Consider the following 22,764-nt stretch of genomic DNA (forward strand, 5'->3'; position numbering starts at 1 on the left):
GTGATAAGAGAGAAGCCAGGGAGCCCTTCAAATCTATTGCAGCTGTGGATCCACCAACAGCTGACGTTGGTTGGTTTCAGTGGCCGTTTTCCTCGGAACAGACCAGTACATTTCACAGCTGACGTTGGTTGGTTTCAGTGGTCGTTTTCCTCGGAACACACCAGTACATTTCACAGCTGACGTTGGTTGGTTTCAGTGGCCGTTTTCCTCGGAACAGACCAGTACATTTCACAGCTGTGTCATTTGGCTTGAGTCCAGGTAGTGGCTGATGTGTTTGAGGTTTGTAGCGTGGCCGTATGAAACAAGTTATCCTCAACATTAGAGCAAGTTTAACAACTGACAGCTTTACATGTGACTTATTAAACATTCCACGCTGGTACTAACTTCATTCAGGCATTACTATTTTGCACCATTAGTGGAAGCAACTTCGATGCCCTTGGGAGTTTTTATTATGTGTAGGGGACATAAAAAAAAGTTTTTGCTTTCTGGTATCACAGCAATGTAAATGCTGTTTGTAACTGAAGGTGGATCTCATCTTCAGAGAGGAGTTAATTACAAAGATAACCTCCGGGCTGTCATGTTAGATTTTTTTTTATCACTAAGCACAAACTCTGTGATATCACCAATGATAATCTTGACACTCATAGAATTAGATACAATTATACGTCATCTATTTGATTAGATGATCTGCAGAAGTATAACTGGACATAAGATTTCTTTAATGACTTGGTGGCAGCAGTAAGGTCATTTTCCAACGGGACACCATGAGACTCTGTCCATCATCGACACTGAAGTGAATTCAGGGTGTGGCCCCCGATTGGGACTCGAACCAGTGACGGTCAACCCAACACCTCAGCCATTATGCCAAGAGATCCAAACCTCTTGACGAGGTCACTACGTGTTGGGTTAAGGTTGCTACAATACAATCAATCCATACACTCTAACCACATGAGAGTCGTCTATTTTAGAAAGTGACACCAGCAGAGATAAACCATCAATGGGCTTCTCTTCCACTTTAAATTATTTTTGAATGACTGCCCTTGAAACAGACTTGACCTAGAAAGATAACCATACAGTTTGTATTTATAATAGTGTTGGTTCCATGATTCATGATCTGAAATAAAAGAACCCACTTGTTCCATACTCACATAAAGCTTATTTCTCAAAAAATGTGTTTACATCCCTGTTAGTGAACATTTCTCCCTTGCCAAGATAATCCATCCACCTGACAAGTGTGGCATATCAAGAAGCTCATGTTTAACCTTTATTTAACTAGGCAAGACAGTTAAGAACAAATTCTTATTTACAATGACAACCTAATTCAGGGCAGAACAACAGACTTTTACCTAATCAGCTCGGGGATTCGATCCTGCAACCTTTAGGTTACTGGCCCAATGCTCTAACCACTAGGCTACCTGCCACCCCATTAAACAGCATGATCATTACACAGGTGCACCTTGTGCTGGGGACAATAAAAAGGCCACTCTAAAATGTGCAGTTTTGTCACACAACACAATGCCACAGATGTCTCAAGTTGAGGGAACGTGCAATTAAAAATAAATGTAAAAAATATTGTCACGTGTCAAAATTACTGTGAAATGCTTACTTACAATCCAATCCCTTAACCAACAACGCAGTGAAGAAAATACCTAAAAAAAGTAATAAAAAGTTACAAATAAGTAAAGAACAGCAGTAAAATAACATTAGCGAGGCTATATACAGGGGGTGCTGATACAGAGTCAATGTGCAGGGGCACCGGTTAGTCGAGGTAATATGTACATGTAGGTAGAGTTATTAAAGTGACTATGCAAAGATAATAACAGATGTGTGTGTAACCACGTCAGTCAAGGACCTCCACATCTGACTTCTTAACCTGCAGGATCGTCATTATGCATTTGGGTCCCAAGGTTTTTATATGACCAATCATATCAAGTGGTTCCAATGACGAATTTTGACGCGAGCCACCTTGCCTTGTGGCATGCTTCAACAAAGATGGCTGACAAAACATTACGGCGGAACCAATTGTAAGTTGCAATAATGTCATAACGTGTCAAGCAAAAATGTACAATTGAGAGGAATATGTTAGTTTATGTAGAGAAACGTTTGTGCATATTTTTGTCATATAGTTAATTTACAAAAATCGCTATTTAGCAAGTTATCTGACTAGCTAACATTAGCCAGCTAGCTAGTGTTAGAAGAATGAATTTGTAATTCGTGTTGTTTAATGTTTTAGGGACTCCTGAGAAAACCATAAAACCAGGATGTCGCCTTGTGAAACAGTGGATGTAAAGAATCTAGCTAGCTAAAGCATTTACTGCAAATTGAATGTACAATTGTGTAAGCTTGCCTTGCAATGCAGCTGAAGTAACATAGCTAGCTAACCATTTACTTGCTTACTGTGTAGTGGAGGATAAAAATAACTGTATACCTATGGATGTGTAGCTAGCAATAGTATGTAGCCGATCTGTGTATGGACCCTAAAACGTTAGGTTCTGAACTAATATTCATACCAAACTATGAACCTCAGCTATCATAGTGATTGTATCAACTTCAAGTCTGAATGGCATTAATGAAGCCCATGGATAGAGTAGAATATAGTAACTTTATTGTGCCATCCTATATACACACACATGTACTGTAGTTATTACCACGCATGAGATTCCCACATTGTAGCCTGTACAATGAATATATTCACTGATCATGTACTCTTCCTTGGCTAATAAAGGTGTGGTTCAGGTATGAATCTCTGAGACATTTTTCAGTCATATCAAACTCCATTATTTTAATGATGCTGTGTCTGTTTTGACTGGAGTGATGCTTAGAATTCCATAAAAAAAGTTTCCCTTTTTATTTTACCACTACAATCTGTTCATCGGGCGAAACTGGAAAAAACAACTTGTGTAGAAAGTAAACATCTGCAACTCGATGGTGTCAACTGTGCTTATGTTCGCGTAATGAAAAATTTGGGAAAAAATAAAAGCTTCCGACTATTTCTGGTCTAGCGATCGATGACAAACGAGCTCGCTGCCCAGACTTACATAATTACAAAGAGGAGATTCTCCTGATTAAAATGGTGCCCATGTAACAGTATAGCTTCCGTCCCTCTCCTCGCCCCTACCTGGGCTTGAACCAGGGACCCTCTGCACACATCGACAACAGCCACCCTCGAAGCATTGTTACCCATCGCTCCACAAAAGCCGTGGCCCTTGCAGTGTGAGGGGAACAACTACTTCAAGGTCTCAGAGTGAGTGACGTCACCGATTGAAACGCTATTAGTGCGCACCCCGCTAACTACCTAACCATTTCACACCAGTTACACACGACTTGAAAAAAATCTAAATATACACATTGCGAGACATTTTCCCGATAGGAAACAATGGGAAGACTGCAGAGTTCCAATATTATTTTAGTTGTTATTTTATTTTATTTTTACTACTGTATGGCTTGGAGCTAAGAGGACAAGTAAAGGCCATGACAAGCTATTTCAGATACTAATATCTCAAGATTGAAATTGAATAAAAAAACACAAAAAAAACACATTCCCCTAAACTGATAGCGTGATCGAAGAAAAAGGTATGAGAATAAATTAGCAAAAAAATAAATAAACGATGGCTTTAGTCTGCTAGTTTTTTTTAGTGCCACTACCAGTGAGAACAATAGTGTACTCAGTGAAACGCTCAGAACTTCATAGATTACTCAGTCATATCATTGCCAGTCAGTCATATCATTGCCAGTCAGTCATTTCATTGCCAGTCAGTCATTTCATTGCCAGTCAGTCATTTCATTGCCAGTCAGTCATTTCATTGCCAGTCAGTCATATCATTGCCAGTCAGTCATATCATTGCCAGTCAGTCCTATCATTGCCAGTCAGTCCTATCATTGCCAGTCAGTCCTATCATTGCCAGTCAGTCCTATCATTGCCAGTCAGTCCTATCATTGCCAGTCAGTCATATCATTGCCAGTCAGTCATTTCATTGCCAGTCAGTCATTTCATTGCCAGTCAGTCATTTCATTGCCAGTCAGTCATATCATTGCCAGTCAGTCATATCATTGCCAGTCAGTCATATCATTGCCAGTCAGTCCTATCATTGCCAGTCAGTCCTATCATTGCCAGTCAGTCCTATCATTGCCAGTCAGTCATATCATTGCCAGTCAGTCATATCGGTTCTACACAAGATTTGATTTGATTTGAATACATTTCTCTCTGGACGTTCTGTAATGCTGCACCCTTTAGAACAGACCCCGATGCTGAGCATCCATGTGACCCATCATGTGACCCATCCAGCTATGGCTGTGTTACACAGGCAGCCCAATTCTGATATTTTGGTCAATTATTGGCAAAAGAGCTGAGCTGATTGCTCAAAAAGACCATTTAGTGGAATTCAGACAGAAAACGCCACGTATTTGTTTAACCACTTGTTAGAAAGTAAATGACAATACATTAGGTATTGGCATTAGGCTCTGCAGTTTCAGAGTAGCTCACTGCCATAGCAAAGGTCAACCATTACAAAAGTATAGCCCAAACAGGTGGAGGCTGGGGTGGGGAAACAGAAAAACAGACACGCATGGCGATGGCGAGTAACGCATGTTACAGCAACAGCATGTCACCAAGAACCACCAGCGCCTTGTGGCCATCAGAGGATGTGCAGAAACTGGTCAAATAAATAGACCTCCATGTTAAGGTAGGGTGGTGAATCTAACTAAATAGACCTCCATGTTAAGGTAGGGTGATGAATATAACTAAATAGACCTCCATGTTAAGGTAGGGTGATGAATATAACTAAATAGACCTCCATGTTAAGGTAGGGTGATGAATATAACTAAATAGACCGCCATGTTAAGGTAGGGTGATGAATATAACTAAATAGACCGCCATGTTAAGGTAGGGTGATGAATATAACTAAAAAGACCTCCATGTTAAGGTAGGGTGATGAATATAACTAAATAGACCGCCATGTTAAGGTAGGGTGATGAATATAACTAAATAGACCGCCATGTTAAGGTAGGGTGATGAATATAACTAAATAGACCGCCATGTTAAGGTAGGGTGATGAATATAACTAAATAGACCTCCATGTTAAGGTAGGGTGATGAATATAACTAAATAGACCTCCATGTTAAGGTAGGGTGATGAATCTAATTGGTGCAACATCAGCTGATGCAAACACTGAGGTTTCCTGTCTGACCTGGCTTTGCTTCATAAAGATCAGAACTGGGCTGCCTGTGTAAACGCAGGCTCTGCTACCTCGGCTATTAAGTTAGGGGCCAACGATCGTCCACGAAACAATCACATAGGGTAAGGTCAGAGTCTTATGGCTTCCATCTGCTCAGTAATCAAAACAAAACCATCTCAGATATTCTTGTTGCTCAGTGTACAACTGCACAATATTGCATCTGATGTCCAAAGACCAAAGAGCACTTTTGCCACATGAACTCTTATTACTATCCAAGTGCACAGATTCTTCTGCTTTTTCATGAATTGCATATTTAAAAGAGGATTATTCATTCAGAATAAAGAGAGTGACAAAGCAGGCAGTGTAAGTAACCAGCAGGGCACTTTGTGGAAGAAGACTTCCTGTATGGCTTTATGCTTCCATTCATGGTGCATTACAAATAGGCTCTGACATTTCTGGAGGCTACTGCAAAGTGACATCTTGTCACAGCCTTCACATAACCCATTCGCTACATTCCATTAAAAGGGGCAATCAAACAATAAAGCGGTCACCCCGTCACCGTTTTGGTTAAACTTCTTATGGATGTGGCTGGAGAAATGTAACCACTCGCCAATTCATAGACGGGGCTATGCATGCAAGGACAGACCATCCATGAGATCAGAATTATAGCTTTAACCATGTTAAGGCTATAGAGTGTTTGTTTACAATTACATTGTATACAAAACAATTGAGTAAAACATGCTTATATTTTGGGTTCTGATGGTCTTAGTTTATTTAAAAAAGGTCCAATGCAGCTGATTTTATCTCAATATCAAATCTTTTCTGGGTAACAATGAAGTACCTGTGACTGTTTTCAATTAAAATGGTAAAAAATGAACAAAAATGTAGCTAGGACTGTCTGTGAGTGGTCGGAGTGGGAAGGGGAAAACTGAAAACTAGCGGTTACTAGCAGAGAGGATTGGAACTCTTTCTCATTGATCCATTAACTAAATTTACCACCTGGCTAAAACTCCATCCCAACAAAACAGCCTGAAATTTTGAGCGTTCTTTCCTAACAACTTTTACACTAAAAGGGCATTACCATAATTTTCATAATTTCACAGCATTATTCCAACCTCATAGTGTACAAACATAAAACACATAGTGTACAAACATATAAAACACAGGAAATTACATTTTTGAACTGCACTGGGCCTTTAAGTTCAAGGCATTTACAAGTTATATTCTTCAAGAATCAATGAGTTTATATCACACATTTAAAAGTAAAAAAATTGATGCAAAAAGGGACTGATTGTTACAGAACTGATTGTTACAGCAAAAATGTTTTGTAATACAGTGCATTCGGAAGGTATTCAGACCCCTTAACCTTTTCCACATTTTGATAAATTACAGCCTTATTCTAAAATTAATTAAATTACTTTTTTTTCTCATCAATGTACACACACACACACACACACACACACACAATACCCCGTAATGACAAAGTAAAAACAGGTTCTGAAATTTTTGCTAATTTATCCAAAAGAAAACAACTGAAATATGACATTTACAGTTGAAGTGGGAAGTTTACATAGACCTTAACCAAATACATTTAAACTCGGTTATTCACAATTCCTGACATTTAATCCTAGTAATAATTCCCAGTCTTAGGTCAGTAATAATAGGTAATAATTATTAGGTAATAATTCCCAGTCTTTATATTTGCGTACTATTGTTTGTACAGATGAATGTGGTCCCTACAGGCGTTTGGAAATTGCTCCCAAGGATGAACCAGACTCGTGGAGTCCTACATTTTTTTTCCCTGAGGTCTAGGCTGATTTCATTTGATTTTCCCATGATGTCAAGCAAAGTGGCACTGAGTTTGAAGGTAGGCCTTGAAATACATCCACAGGTACACCTCCAATTGACTCAAATTATGTCAATTAGCCTATCAGAAGCTTCTAAAGCCATGACATAATTTTCGATTGCTGGAAAAGTTATGTGTCATGCAAACAGTAGATGTCCTAACTGACTTGCCAAAACTATAGTTTGTTAACAAGAGATTTGTGGAGTGGTTGAAAAACGAGTTTTAATGACACCAACCTAAGTGTATGTAAACTTCCGACTTCAACTGTATATGCTTACACTGAGCTGCTTTGAACTCGTGTCACAGCCAAAAACAAATCAGCCAAGACCTCAGAAAAACAATTGTAGACCTCCACAAGTCTGGTTCATCCTTGGGAGCAATTTCCAAACGCCTGTAGGTACCATGTTAGGCCTTAATGACCATCATTATGTTTGGAGGAAAAAGGGGGATGCTTGCAAGCCGAAGAACACTATCCCAACCGTGAAGCACGGGAGTGGCAGCATCATGTTGTCAGGGTGCTTTGCTGCAGGAGGGACTTGTGCACTTCACAAAATAGATGGCATCATGAAGCAGGAAAATTATGTGGAAATATTGAAGCAACATCAGTCAGGAAGTTAAAGCTTGGTCGCAAATGGGTCTTCGAAATGGACAATGACCCCAAGCATACTTCCAAAGTTGTGGAAAAATGGCTTAAGGACAACAAAGTCAAGGTATTGGAGTGACCATCACAAAGCCTTGACCTCATTCCTATAGAAAATTTGTCGGCAGAACTGAAAAAGCGTGTGTGAGCAAGGATCCGACAAACCTGACTGAGTTACACCAGCTGTCAAGAGGATTGGGCCAAAATTCACCCAATTTATTGTGGGGAGCTTGTGGAAGGCTACCCAAAACGTTTGACACAAGTTAAACAAATTAAAGGCAATGCTACCAAATACTAATTGAGTGTATGTAAACTTCTGACCCACTGGGAATGTGATGATAGAAATAAAAGCTGAAATAAATAATTCTCTCTACTATTATTCTGACATTTCACATCCTTAAAATAAAGTGGTGATCCTAACTGAGCTAAAACAGGGACATTTTACTAGGATTAAATGTCAGGAATTGTGAAGAACGGAGTTTAAATGTATTTGGCTAAGGTGTATGTAAACTTCCGACTTCAACTCCTTGTGTCCATCCTCAAGCCTACCCCTAAGGGCTTGATGTCACTGGACTTTCTGTTCTCGCCAGCCACTCAAACTCGAGTCGCAATAACTCTGCCCGAACACTGCGCATGAAGCGTCAAAAACAGCTGATACAAACGATTGCAGGAAAATCCCCCCAAAAAGTGCGATATTTATTAAGACATGTCAGGTGTATGAGACTCCGCATGTAGATATGAAACACGTTACCGTACAGTTGCAAAGGGATGTAGTTTCCTCCAATTACAGACCCTCAAACTGCGAGGCGGCTACGGATATCGACCTCAATTACACTAGTTACTGCCATAACCATCGCAGGAGAAAGAAAATATGAAAGGAGAGCAATTACCTGCGGACGGTAGGCTACATGGACCTCGACTCACTTCGGAGTTTTTCTTTTCCTTTTTTTGTTATTTCTAATTATTTTTTACATAACATCGTCATCATCTCTTTTTTTTTATGTTGACGTATCACATGTTGCGAAAACATGGAGTTTCTTAAAGGGCCATGGACATACAGTATGGTGAATTCAAGAAAAACTGGGACATCATGAACTGGGACAGTTTAATCCTGACGTGTTTATTTCTTGGTTTGACAATTGAAAATCACAACTGTTGTTACTAAACCCTTGTAGAGGAACCATATGATCAAAATCACATCATTTAACTGTTGCGACATAAAGGGGGTCATAGCAAGCTTCTAACAGATCGCTCACCCTGCGTAGCACATGGTGAGATCAGTAACATAGGTTTTTTTCTGGTTTGATGTTAAGTTTATAAAAAGGTCAGAAATATTGCACTGGGAAAAATTGTGATGTAAATATGCATACTATGTACTGGTGCATCAAAATAAAAAAAGTTGCCAATATTATGTTTCAATTTTGTAATCCCGCATTACCAGCCATAGTTAGTTAAAGTAGGACAGCAAGGAGTATCTAAAGTGGGACAGTCTATAGTCTTTACCAATGTAGGAAAGAGATACAGTTTACATTAGGGACCTTGTAATTAGATTAGACAGGGCTCTGGTTCTTGTAGTACTGCTATCTTGCACAAAGCAGAACTATAGTAGGGAGAATTCAGAAAAAGTGGGAGAATTTTTGCATTTCCCGTCTTCTGTAACCTCTTTTGACATCTATGCAGTATAACACGGGATACATTTCTCAAATCCTCAATATGTTTCCTAATCACACAAAATTGAATTATCATTGGGGTACTATTAAGACCATCCCAGTTTATCTAACCTGCTGTCCAAGTTTATCAAAATGCGAACTGAAAATATGGCTGTGTCTCAGTGTACACAAATGGCCTCTTGTGAATACTATAAACATGTGTCCTTGTTGTGTGATTAGGAAACATCTTGAGGATTTCAGAAATGTATGATGTTGCGATAGATGATAAAAGAGGTTACCTAAAACGGATCTGCAAAAACGACTTGTCACTCTCATCACACCTATTTGAGGCTGTGATTGACAAAAATGTGGATGCATGGAAAATGTACATGTTTATATGGATACTAAATGTATTATACTTAATGACATTTATATAAGTAAAAAAACTCAATCAATCTACACACAATACCCCATAATGACAAAGCAAAAACAGGTTTTTAGAAATACCTGCAAATAAAAAATAAAAAACAAATATCTTATTTACATAAGTATTCAGACCCTTTGCCATGAGATGGGTCAAAGTAGGGTAAGTAGGGTAAGTGGCTTGGTTGAATTGTCTTGGAAGTCTTTCAAAACATTACAGTAAAAAGAAACGGTTGCTATCTGGCCTATCTGGGGGAATTGGACTGTTCATTAACGGTTGATAGGGCAAATAGCATGATGATTCATTTTGAGACTGTTGAGATCCAAACCGCCTTCAGCCATCTGGATCAGGCAGGGCTGAGTCATTTCATGAGAGCAGAGAGGTCGGAAATAGGAGTTGCAGGAGTAGTGGAAACAAGCTGACAATCCATGATTTGAGCACTTGCAAGTGGAACTCGAGTAATGGTAGCCAGTGTACTTTCTCTGTTGCAGACTGCTGAGAGATGCACTTGGGAGAAGGAGCTGATCAAAGGCTTTTGTAATATGAGAGGAGAAGACAAAGGCTCAAAGGCTCCGAAGTGTAAGAGGGAGATAGCATGGAGGGAGAGGCAACAATATGTAGAAGGTAACTAGTAATTGCTGTTTCTCCTTGCCACAAACACAATTTATATATTTTTTCTATCCTCTGCCTTTATTGTATTTATAAAGTACATAAAATAAGTGTTTAACAAAATAATGTTTCATTGAGTTATTGCCCCCCCAACCCCCAAATCATGAACTGAATTGTTATAATTTTTAGGATAGCTGCTGACATGGCAAAAGCCCTGCCATGGAAAAAGCCCTTATTACATTGCATACACAACTAAAGTAACTGAATGAAAAGCTACAAATCACCACATGGGGGCAAAAGTACACCAAATTCAGACTTCATTTTTACACCCATGTCATAAAATAGGCTATATTGTTAGTTCATTGTGTTCTTGCTCAGAGGGAAGTAGGTAGCTTAGACCAAAGGTCTCCCAAACTCGGTCCTGCACATTTTGTTTTTTTGCCATAGCACTACACAGCTGATTACATTTAACATTACATTTAAGTCATTTAGCAGACGCTCTTATCCAGAGCGACTTACAAATTGGTGCATTCACCTTATGGCATCCGGTGGAACAGCCACTTTACAATAGTGCATCAGATCTTTTAAGGGGGGGGGGGGGGGGGGGCAGAAGGATTGCTTTATCCTAGGTATTCCTTGAAGAGGTGGGGTTTCAGGTGTCTGATTAAAATAGCCAACTCATCAAGCTTTGATTATTTTAAATCAGCTGTTTATTGCTAGGGCAAAAACCAAAACGTGTATCCAGGGTGGGGCCCCAGGACCGAGTTTGGGATATTTGGTATTTTATTAGTGTAGTAACCTGGTATATTTATGTTTACCAATAGATGGCAGTATTGACTCAAGACGGGGGTTTGCTTCCCGCTATCCGTAGCTATTTCCTATGTCTGCCTATTTAACTGTGATTAAGAAAGCTTCAGGGAGTTTAAGCCAGGTGCATAAGAGAATGTAAATCTAAGTTACCATTAAATACTAAACCGTACTTAAGTCTCATGAGTCGTAACTCTAAGAAGCCTTTAAGGATACTACAATTAGGATCCCCATTAGCTGTTGCAAAAGCAGCAGCTACTCTTCCTGGGGTCAACACAAAACATGAACCATGACATAATATAGAACATTAATAGACAAGAAAAGCTCAAGGACAGAACTACATCAATAAAAAATAAGCCTAGACAATTAGAGGTTAGAGAGTTAAACAATAGCTGGAAGATTGCATCAACTAGAAGGTTCATTTCGTTTGCAAAATGGACCATCTAGACAGAACTAAAATATAAGCTCAACATGTAAATTGTTGGTCCCGTGTTTCTTGAGCTGAAATAAAAGATCCTAGAATTTTTCCATACGCACAAAAAGCTTTTTTCTCTCAAATGATGTGCACAAATTTGTTTGCATTCCTGTTAGTGAACATTTCTCCTTTGCGAAGATAATCTATCCACCTGTCAGGTGTGGCATATCAAGAAGATGATTAAATAGCATAATCATTGCACAGGTGCACCTTGTGCAGGGGACAATAAAAGGCCACTAAAATGTGCAGTTTCGTCACACAACACAACGCCACAGATGTCTCAAGTTGAGGGAGTGTGCAATAGGCATGCTGACTACAGGAATGTCCACCAGAGCTGTTGCCAGAGAATTTAATGTTAATTTCTCTACCATAAGCTGCCTCCAACATCATTTTAGAGAATTTGACATTTTGTTGCACGTTGCGTTAAAAAATGTTTCAGTATATATTACCGTAGGACACGAACTGGTGGTAGATTTGCGTCCTACAATTTTAGACCTATTTTCTTTATTTGGGGCTTTAAAGAGGCACAGCCTATTGAATCATTGAATTTCGAAGAGAAAGTAACAAGTGCCATGATCAATTGGACAGAGATTTTTTTTTAAATGCTCCAAAGTTGAGAATATTAGCAGCATATTCAGAGATCAAACATTTGAACAGAATAATCCCATTTTTGAGAATTTCATTTCTGTACAGACAAAGCGCTACACTGCAAATAAATGTGGATTGTCAGTGGAGTATGAGACCTGACACATTTAGAATTAGAATTGAAGAGAAATTCTATTTCTGATTACACATGGTGTCAATTTATAGTGAAGCTACATTGTGATGCATAGGCCAGTTTTTGCTGTTAAATTATGCCTATGTAACTTTGACGTTTTTCAAGGGCCAGAGTTATGTTGTTAGATGATGATTAAGGATTAAGTTATCTAGTAAAGTCTATCTATTGTAAATAAATAACTCAATGAAAGATTTGTTAAAATGAAAGATTTGTTGAAGGCCATCATCCTTTATTTTCCTACCCATCTAATTTTGTATTATTGTCAGTATACTGTAATTCAGCTTTTAGCTGCAAATGTATATGTAACAGTTTAACTTTAGTCCGTCCCCTCGCGCGAACCAGGGACCCTCTGCACATATCAACAACAGTCACCCACGAAGCATCGTTACCCATCGCTCCACAAAGGCCGCGGCCCTTGCAGAGCAAGGGGAACAACTACTTCAAGGTCTCAAAGCGAGTGACGTAACTGATTGAAAGGCTATTAGCGTGCACCATCGCTAACTAGCTAGCCATTTCACATCCGTTACATATAGCCTACAGGATCAGATCAAATAAACCTTACTAAAAACCCATGTTTAAAACTATACTTTTGGATTAACTACATGACCCATAATGCTCTTTGACTGAACACTCTAAATTACCATGGCAATTAATAGTAAACCATGGCAATTATGCATCACAATAGTTATTCTATGGTATGTGGTCAGACAGAGACTTTAATGGCCATACAATGTGCCACCTGTGGTAGAGAGGGGCGAAAGTTGGAAGTGTCGGCTGAAGGTTTGAACCTCGGTCTCTGGCGAGGAGTCGCACAGATATTGATAGCGGGGAGTGTTACCACTCCGCCACGGCTCTGCACACTCAGTTATATTTGTAACCAAATTATTTTTCAATATTGCACATATTTGGTTCCGTTTTGCATGAGCAATTGGCAGTGAGAAAAATAAGCATGAAACGTTATATAGAAGAGAAGTTCTGAATAGCTAATATTACCAGCATGAATTTGTTTTGTGCAGGTGTAACAGATGTGAAATGGCTAGCTAGTTAGCGGCGGTGCGCGCTAATAGCCTTTCAATCGGTGACGTCACTTGCTCTGAGACCTTGAAGTAGTTGTTCCCCTTGCTCTGCAAGGGCCGCGGCTTTTGTGGAGCGATGGGTAACGATGCTTCGTGGGTGACTGTTATTAATGTGTGCAGAGGGTCCCTGGTTCGTGCCCCGAACTGTTACCACAGGGTAGAAGATGCATTAAATGGAGGATTCTGTGATGGAATGGCGTTGAATCAAATTAATCAGATCCATTGATTTACGCTAGTTGTTTATACTTCACTATATTTCAGTTTAATTACTTACAAAAATACAGGAAATCAAATCAAATTTTATTTGTCACATGCGCCGAATACAACAGGTGTAGGTACCCCTTAACGTGAAATGCTTACTTACAAGCCCTTAACAAACAGTGCAGTTCAAGAAATAGAGTTATTAAAATATTTACTAAATAAACTAAAGTAAAAAAATCAAATCAATCAAAAAGTAACAAGAAATGTATATAACAATAATGAGGCTATATACAGGGTGTACCGTTACCGAGTCAATAGGCGTGGGTACAGGTTAGTCGAGGTAATTTGTAAAGTGACTATGCATAGATAACAAACATCGAGAGGCATCAGTGTAAAAACGAAATGTAAATAGTCCAGGAGGCCATTTGATTAGTTGTTCAGAAGTCTTATGGCTTGGGGGTAGAAGTTGTTAATGAGCCTTTGGGTCCTGTTCTAGTCTATAACTTGGGTGACTGTAGTCTTTGACAATTTTTTGGGCCTTCCTCGGACACTGCCTAGTACACACACTACCGTTCAAAAGTTTGGGGTTACTTTGAATTTTTTTGTCCATTAAAATAACATAAAATTGATCAGAAATACAGTATAGATATTCTTAATGTTGTAAATTACTGTTGTAGCTGGAATCGGCTAATCTTTTCATGGAATATCTACATAGGCGTACAGAGGCCCACTATCAGCAACCATCACTCCTGTGTTCCAATGACACGTTGTGTTACCTAATCCTCGTTTATAATTTTAAAAGGCTAATTGATCATTAGAAAACCCTTTTGCAATTATGTTAGCACAGCTGAAAACTGTTGTTCTGATTAAAGAAGCAATAAAACTAGCCTTCTTTAGACTAGTTGAGTATCTGGAGCATCATAATTTGTGGGTTTGATAACAGGCTCAAAATGGCCAGAAACAAATAACTTTCTTCTGAAACTCGTCAGTCTATTCTTGTTCTGAGAAATGAAGGCTATTCCATGCGAGAAATTGCCAAGAAACTGAAGATCTCGTACAACGCTGTGTATTAACTCCCTTCACAGAACAGTGCAAGCTGTCTCTAACCAAAATAGAAAGAGGAGTGGGAGGCCCCAGTGCATAACTGAGCAAGAGGACAAGTACATTAGTGTCTAGTTTGAGAAACAGACGCCTCACAAGTCCTCAACTGGCAGCTTCATTAAATAGTTCTCTCGCAAAACACCAGTCTCAACGTCAACAGCGAAGAGGCGACTCGGTGATGCTGGCCTTCTAGCCAGAGTTGCAAAGAAAAAGACATATCTCAGACTGACCAAAAAAAAGTGAAAATATTAAGATGGAAAGAAGAAGACTCTGGACAGAGGAAGATTGGAAAAAAGTGTTATGGACAGACAAATCTAAGTTTGAGTTGTTCGGATCACAAAGAATACAATTCTTGAGACGCAGAAAAAAATGAAAAGATGCTGGAGGAGTGCTTGACGCCATCTATTAAGTATGGTGGAGGCAATGTGATGGTCTGGGGGTGCTTTGGTGGTGGTAAAGTTGGAGATGTGTACAGGGTAAAAGGGATCTTGAAGAAGGAAGGCTATCACTGCAACACCATACCCTGTGGACGGCGCTTAATTGGAGCCAAGTTCCTCCTACAACAGGACAATGACCCGAAGCCCAGCTTCAAACTATGCAATAACTATTTAGGGAAGAAGCAGTCAGCTGGTATTCTGTCTATAACGGAGTGGCCAGCACAGTCACCGGATCTCAACCCTATTGACCTGTTGTGGGAGCAGCTTGACCGTATGGAATGTAAGAAGTGCCCATCAAGCCAATCCAACTTGTGGGAGGTGCTTCAGGAAGCATGGGGTGAAATCTCTTCAGATTACCTCAACAAATTGACAACTAGAATGCCAAAGGTCTGCAAGGCTGTAATTGCTGCAAATGGAGGATTCATTGACGAAAGCAAAGTTTGAAGGACACAATTATTATTTAAATTAAAAATCATTATTTAAAACCTTGTCAACATCTTGACTATATTTCCTATTCATTTTGCAACTCATTTCATGTATGTTCTCATGGAAAACAAGGACATTTCGAAGTGACCCCAAACTTTTGAACGGTTGTGTATGTCAGGAAGCTTGGCCCCAGTGATGTATTGGGCCATACGCACTATCCTCTGTTGCGCCTTACAGTCAGATGCTGAGCAGTTTCCATACCAGGCGGTGATGCAACCGGTCAGGATGCTCTCGATGGTGCAGCTGTAGAACTTTTTGAGGATCTGGACGCAGCCCGTCAGGAAGTTCAGGATCCATTTGCAGAGGCAGGTGTTTAGTCCCAGGGTCCTTAGTTTAGTGTTGAACTTTGTGGGCGCTATGGTGTTGGGCGCTGAGCTGTAGTCAATGAACAGCATTCTCACATAGGTGTTTATTTTGTACAGGTGGGAAAGAGCAGTGTGGAGTGCGATTGAGATTGCGTTATCTGTGGATCTGGAGTGGGTCTAGGGTTTCTGGCATGATGTTGATGTGAGCCATGACCAGCCAATCAAAGCACTTAATGGCTACCGACGTGAGTGCTACAGGGCGGTAATAATTTAGGCAGGTTACCTGCTTTCTTGGGCACAGAGACTATGGTGGTATGTTTGAAACATGTAGGTATTACAGACTCGGCCAGGCAGAGGTTGAAAATGTCAGTGAAGACACTTGGCAGTTGGTCTGCACATGCTTTGAGTACACGTCTTGGTAATCCATCTGGCCCGCGGCTTTGTGGCTGGTGACCTGTTTAAAGGTCTTGCTCACATCGGAGCATGATCACACAGTCGTCAAGAACAGCTGGTGCATGCTTCAGTGTTGCTTGCCTCAAAGCGCGCATAAAAGGCATTTAGCTCATCTGGTAGGCTCGCCCCACTGGGCAGCTTGCGGCAGGGTTTCCCTTTGTAGTCTTTAATAGTTTTCAAGCTCTGCCACATCTGACAAGCATCAGAGCCGGTGTAGTAAGATTCCATCTTAGTCCTGTATTGACTCTTTGCCTGTTTGATGGTTCGTTGGTGGGCATAGCGGGATTTGTTATAAGCGTCCGGATTAGTGTCCCGCTCCTTGAAAGTGGCAGCTCTAGCCTTTAGCTCGGTGGGGATGTTGCCTGTAATCCATGGCTTCTTGTTGGGAAATGTACGTATGGTCACTGTGGGGACGATGTCGTTGATGCACTTATTCAATCGCCTAGCAGGGAGTGAGAGCGAATAGACACATAGAGTATATGCTCCTAAGTTCTTCTGCAAAAATATAGAACTGGAGTTGGATAAATGTAGATAAACGTTAATTGTTTTTGGAAGGACTTATACAGGACACTAACCTCAACATCAAAACCTTCATTCCAGTTCACAATTCCATACCTTAAACCTTGATTGTGGACAAAATTACCTGAATGGACTTTTAATACCAAGGACTATCCAGAAAAAAATACTTCTCACGTGCCAAAACCTACAGAAGAAACACAGCGGAACTTGGAAATACCATCCAACACAAAATTGAGTGAGTAATGTTCGGTCTGAACCTACTTTCTGAAGCCAAAAAGTAAAAGACAATCTCTAGGTTATTTTTGCTATATTAAGCTTAATAAAGAAGTCTAACACGCTGCTAGGAAAGAATCCGACTGAAACTAGCACTGAAGTGTGAAATGAGACGTGTGAAAACTCCTGAGCCTAACAATGGCAGGAGAGTTTCACATCCCCTCCCAAATGCAGAGGCCTTTGAAGCCCCCTCCATCTGTGCAGAGAAGATATCCTCCTCAGAATCCCCAAAATACAGCAGCCACAGGACAACTTTGTTTGGACGTCGTAAAGGACCATTCGCTGACACTGAAAAGATATAGCTAGCTAACGACCTTCTTTTCAACACGGAAAAGACGAACGGAGACTTGCTAGCTATGTTAGTGAGCTAGCTGGGATTTTCTACAAGGAATCTGCCTCCCGAAAAAAGCTTCTCCCAAGTGGATGTGACACCTACTCCTGTTGCCTGCTGCTCTGCTGCTTGGATTCCAACTGACGATCTGTTCACCGTCTGCCCTGGCCTGTCTCCCCCCGTCTGGTATAGGTACCCGCGACACAGTCACCCCTCTCTCCCAAGATTTTGCTCTCCTCCAGCACACAGGCACTGTTGAGGCGAGTGACTCTGAACTTACAATGGCCGCAAGTTTTTATTTCGCTTGTGCTTTACAGATCTTTCTATTTTTATTTTATTTTGTGTTATTTTGTGTACGTTTGTTTATGTGTAACTCTATGTTGTTGTTTTTGTCGCACTGCTTTGCTTTATCTTGGCCAGGTCGCAGTTGTAAATGAGTACTTGTTCTCAACTGGCCTACCTGGTTAAATAAATGTAAAATAAATTTTTTTAATAAAAATGCTATTTGCCTCATGACTCTTGCGTGCTTTGTGGCCTTTGAACTTGCTTGTTAACCTAACCGTGGGACAGTGTATGTTTGTTCCCAAACTCGGGACTCTGACTCTCTATTGGTTACACGGACTCTTGGCCTCCCATCTAACCACCTCTCACTGGCCCTGTATTCATGTTACCTGATGAAATTGCTGTACAATATGATCTTGTTGCCATCTAATGCACATGCAAATGTTATAAAACAACACTGCAGAACTCTACCTGTCCTCTGCCGTGCCCTGGTTGTATTATTGCTGATTATATATGGAAATGTGCATGTACACCCTGGCCCATCTACTGTTGCTAGCCCCAATTCTGACTTGTGCTCTGATATACGCTTCACTGATTTCTGCTCTCGTAAAAGCCTGGGTTTTCTGTACGTTAACACTAGAAGCTTATTACCTAAAATTGATCAATTGAAACTGTGGGTTGACAGCTCCAATCAGATGTGTTGGTCATTACCGAGACGTGGTTAAGAAAGAGTGTTTTGAACACTGATGTTAACCTTTTTGGTTATAACCTCTTTCGGCAAGACAGATCTTCCAAACGTGGTGGAGTGGCAATCTTAATCAAGGAACACCTTCAGTGCTTGGTTGTCTCCACCAAGTCTGTCCCCAAACAATTTGATTTGCTAGTTTTATGAATTAAACTTTCAAATAACTATTTGTTGACTGTTGCTGGGTGTTATCGGCCACCATCAGCACCGACCTGTAACCTAAATGCCCTAAACTCTCTGCTGGCCCCTTACACTAAGTCTGAATTTCTCCTGTTAGGTGACCTAAACTGGGACATGCTTAAACCTAAAGCAATTGGACTCCCTAAATCTTTCTCAGATTATTACCAATCCCACAAGTTATGACTTAAAACACCCAGAATAGACTACTCTCCTTGATGTTATCCTTACAAATGATCCTGATAGGTATCAGTCTGGTGTTTCTGTAATGACCTTAGTGATCACTGTTTTACAGCCTGTGTTCGTAATGGCTGCTCAGTGAAATTACCTGTCATGACTTGTCATAGACGCTTGCTATAAAACTTTAATGAGCAAGCCTTCCTTCATGAACTGGCCTCTGTAAATTGGTATAGAATCAGCTTAATCCCCTCTGTCGAAGACGCTTGGACTTTCTTTTTTGATATTTTCAGTGGTATCATTCACAAATACGCGCCCATAAAGAAAATGATAATTAGAAACAGGTTCAGCCCCTGGTTCGACCGTAATCTGTCAGAGTTACTCTACCTCAAGAATTCCATTTGGCAAATCGCTCGGCACATGCACACTCAGGCTGATCGGCTCTCATTCAGGCAAATTAGAAATAAGTGCATTCAGGATATGCGGATATGCGGCCTCTTTGCCCGTCGAACATTTCCTCCATCTCCCACCCCTTCTAATGTGACTATCCCCGATGCTCCTCTCTCTTTTTCCCCTGCCCCGCTACAAAGTTTCTCCCTCCAGGCGATCACTGAGTCCAAGGTGCTAAAGGAGCTCCTTAAACATGAACCAAAAACCTATCTGGTTCAGACCCTTTCCTCTTAAAAACCGGATGCTTTTCCCCCAATTTTCACCTGAAATGACATACCCAAATCTAACTGCCTGTAGCTCAGGCCCTGAAGCAAGGATATGCATATTCTTGATACCATTTGAAAGGAAACACTTTAGGAGAATATAACACAATAAATCTGGTAAAATATAATACAAAGAAAAAAACAACCGTTTTTGTGCCATCATCTTTGAAATGCAAGAGAAAGGCCATTATGTATTATTCCAGCCCAGCTGCAATTTAGATTGTGCCCACTAGATTGCAGCAGTGTATGTACAAAGTTTGAGACTGATCCAATGAACCATTGCATTTCTGTTCAAAATTTTGTATCAAGACTGCCCAAATGTGCCTAATTTGTTTATTCATAACTTTTCAATTTCAAAACGGTACACTCTCCTCAAACAATAGCATGGTATTCTTTCACTTTAATAGCTAATGTAAATGGGACATTGCAGTAAGATTAACAAGAATTTACCCTTTCTGCCAATATCAGATATGTCTATGTCCTGGGAAATGTTCTTGTTACTTACAACCTCATGCTAATCGCATTAGCCTATGTTAGCCTAGCCGTCCCGTGGATGGGACACCGATCGTGAAGAAGTTTTGAGGTTGCTGCCCCTATCATCACCAAGCCTATCTCTGACCTTTTTAACCTGTCTCTCATCTCTGGGGAGGTTCCCATTGCTTGGAAGGCAGCAACGGTGCATCCTTTATTTAAAGGGGGAGATAAAGCTGATCCTAACTGTTATAGGCCAATTTCTATTTTGCCCTGTTTATCAAAAGTGTTGGAAAAACTCGTCAATAATCAACTGACTGACTTTCTTGATGTTTATAGTGTTCTCTCGGGTATGCAATCTGGTTTCCGCTCAGGTTATGGATGTGTCACTGCAACCTTAAAGGTTCTCAATGATGTCACCATTTCCCTTGATTCTAAGCAATGTTGTGCTGCTATTTTTATTGACTTGGCCAAGGCTTTTGATACGGTAGACCATTCCATTCTTGTGGGCCGGCTAAGGAGTATTGGTGTCTCTGAGGGGTCTTTGGCCTAGTTTGCTAAACTACCTCTTTCAAAGGGTGCAGTGTATAAAGTCAGAATGTCTGCTGTCTCAGCCACTACCTCTGAGGGTTTAGAACTTGAGGTAATAACCTCACACAAGTACTTGGGAGTATGGCTAGACGGTACACTGTCTTTCTCTCAGCACATATCAAAGCTGCAGGCTAAGGTTAAATCTAGACTTGGTTTCCTATATTGTAATTGCTCCTCTTTCACCACAGCTGCCAAACTAACCCTGATTCCGATGACCATTCTACGCATGCTAGATTACGGAGACGTAATTTATAGATCGGCATGTAAGGGTGCTCTCGAGCTGCTAGATGTGGCAAATCTGATGACCGAATGGTAAAGTACATCAGATTTGCCACCAATGCTCCTTATAGGACACATCACTGCACTCTAAACTCCTCTTTAAACTGGTCATCTCTGTATACACATCGCAAGATCCACTGGTTGATGCTTATTTGTAAAACCCTCTTAGGCCTCACTCCCCCCTATCTGAGATACCTAATGCAGCCCTCATCCTCCACATACAACACCCTTTCTGTCAGTCACATTCTGTTAAAGGTTCCCGAACCGCACACATCCCTGGGTCGCTCCTCTTTTCAGTTCACTGCAGCTAGTGACTGGAATGAGCTGCAAAAAAACACTCAAACTGGACCGTTTTATCTCCATCTCTTCATTCAAAGACTCAATCATGGACACACTGATAGTTGTGGCAGCTTCACGTGATGTATTGTTGTCTCCATCTTCTTGCCCTTTGTGCTGTTGTCTGTGCCCAATGTTTGTACCATGTTGTGCTGCTGCCATATAGTGTTGCTACAAGTTTCTGTCATGTTTAATAATGGCGCAGAAGGAGATGGCCCCGTTTTACGATCCCGTAACCAATTGTGCATGTTTTTTCGCGTTATTTGTAACTTATTTTGTACATAATGTTTCTGCCACCGTGTCTTGTAACCGAAAAGAGCTTCTTGATATCAGGAAAGAGATTACTCACCCCATACTGGAGGAATTCTTCTTCAACGAGTCGGACGGGAAGGATTTACTCCAGACAAAGCCCTCATCCCCGTCATTCACAGGAGGAAAAGACGGAGATATCGTGGACGACGGTCCATGGTGTCTTGTAAGGATCCGTCGCCAAGAGGGTAATCTACCGTTACCATCGGTCCTATTAGCCAACATACAATCAATCGATCGATAATAAAATTGAGGAACTACGAGCACGTTTAATTATGGCTGCAAGGCAAAGTGTTGAGTAGCCAGTGAAATCGTGCCCATTTCAAACGGCCTCCTACTCAAATCTTGCTCGTACAATATGAATATTATTATTCTTTTTGGATAGAAAACACTTTCTAGTTTCTAAAACAGTTGGAATTATTTCTCTGAGTGAAACAGAAGTCCTTCTGCAGCACTTTTCCTGACCAGGAAGTGAAATGTCAGAAATCGATGCTCTTTTCAACTTGATGCCTATACATGGTCTTGACACTTAGGAGTCTACTTACACTCTATACGCCTTCCTATTGGTGTAAAGAGGATGTCAGAGAATAAATTTTTGTGCTCATCTTGTTCTGTGGTGGAAAAAAACCTATTTCTTTGACGTGACCGTCCACTTCCGGTACTCTGAAGGAAGTGGGATTGACTTCTGTTTTGCCTTCGTAACGAACGGCTAACATCTCCGGCTCAATTTTTTTTGGATACATGTGACCATATCATCGTAATGTATGTTTTTTCAATATAGTTTAATCAGATTATTGAAACTTTATTCGGGAGTTTTGCCGTGTTCCGTCCTCTGACTGTGTTTACGTTGGAGAAATTTATGCCACTCGGCTAGTGCCAATGCTAATTGAAGAGGGAAATTTGCCATTCTGAATCGAAACAACGACTCATCTGGACAGAGGACACCTTCTTCAACATTCTGATGAAAGATCAGCAAAAGTAAGACCCATTTTATGATGTTATTTCATATATCTGTCGTGCATGTGAACTGGCCGTGGGCGCCCAATTGTGTCTGTCTATTGTAGCTACGCTAATATAGCGATACATTTTGTTTTCGCTGT

General features: G+C 40.5%; 1 protein-coding gene across 3 annotated transcripts in view; it reads right to left on the minus strand.

Annotated features, from left to right (window-relative positions):
* Positions 1 to 8,682, minus strand: part of LOC129811369 (bromo adjacent homology domain-containing 1 protein-like) — a 38,642-nt gene extending 29,960 nt beyond the window's left edge. For 2 of the 3 annotated variants that reach the window (XM_055862615.1, XM_055862613.1), the window contains exon 1: positions 8,551 to 8,680. The gene's annotated coding sequence lies outside the window, so the exon portion shown is untranslated. Of the gene's footprint in view, positions 1 to 8,550 lie in introns of all 3 variants that reach the window. The other variant, XM_055862616.1, reaches the window with a different exon arrangement.
* Between the last annotated feature and the right edge of the window lie 14,082 nt (positions 8,683 to 22,764).

Source organism: Salvelinus fontinalis, chromosome 15 (genome assembly GCF_029448725.1).
Source record: "Salvelinus fontinalis isolate EN_2023a chromosome 15, ASM2944872v1, whole genome shotgun sequence".
NCBI classification, from domain to species: Eukaryota; Metazoa; Chordata; class Actinopteri; order Salmoniformes; family Salmonidae; genus Salvelinus; species Salvelinus fontinalis.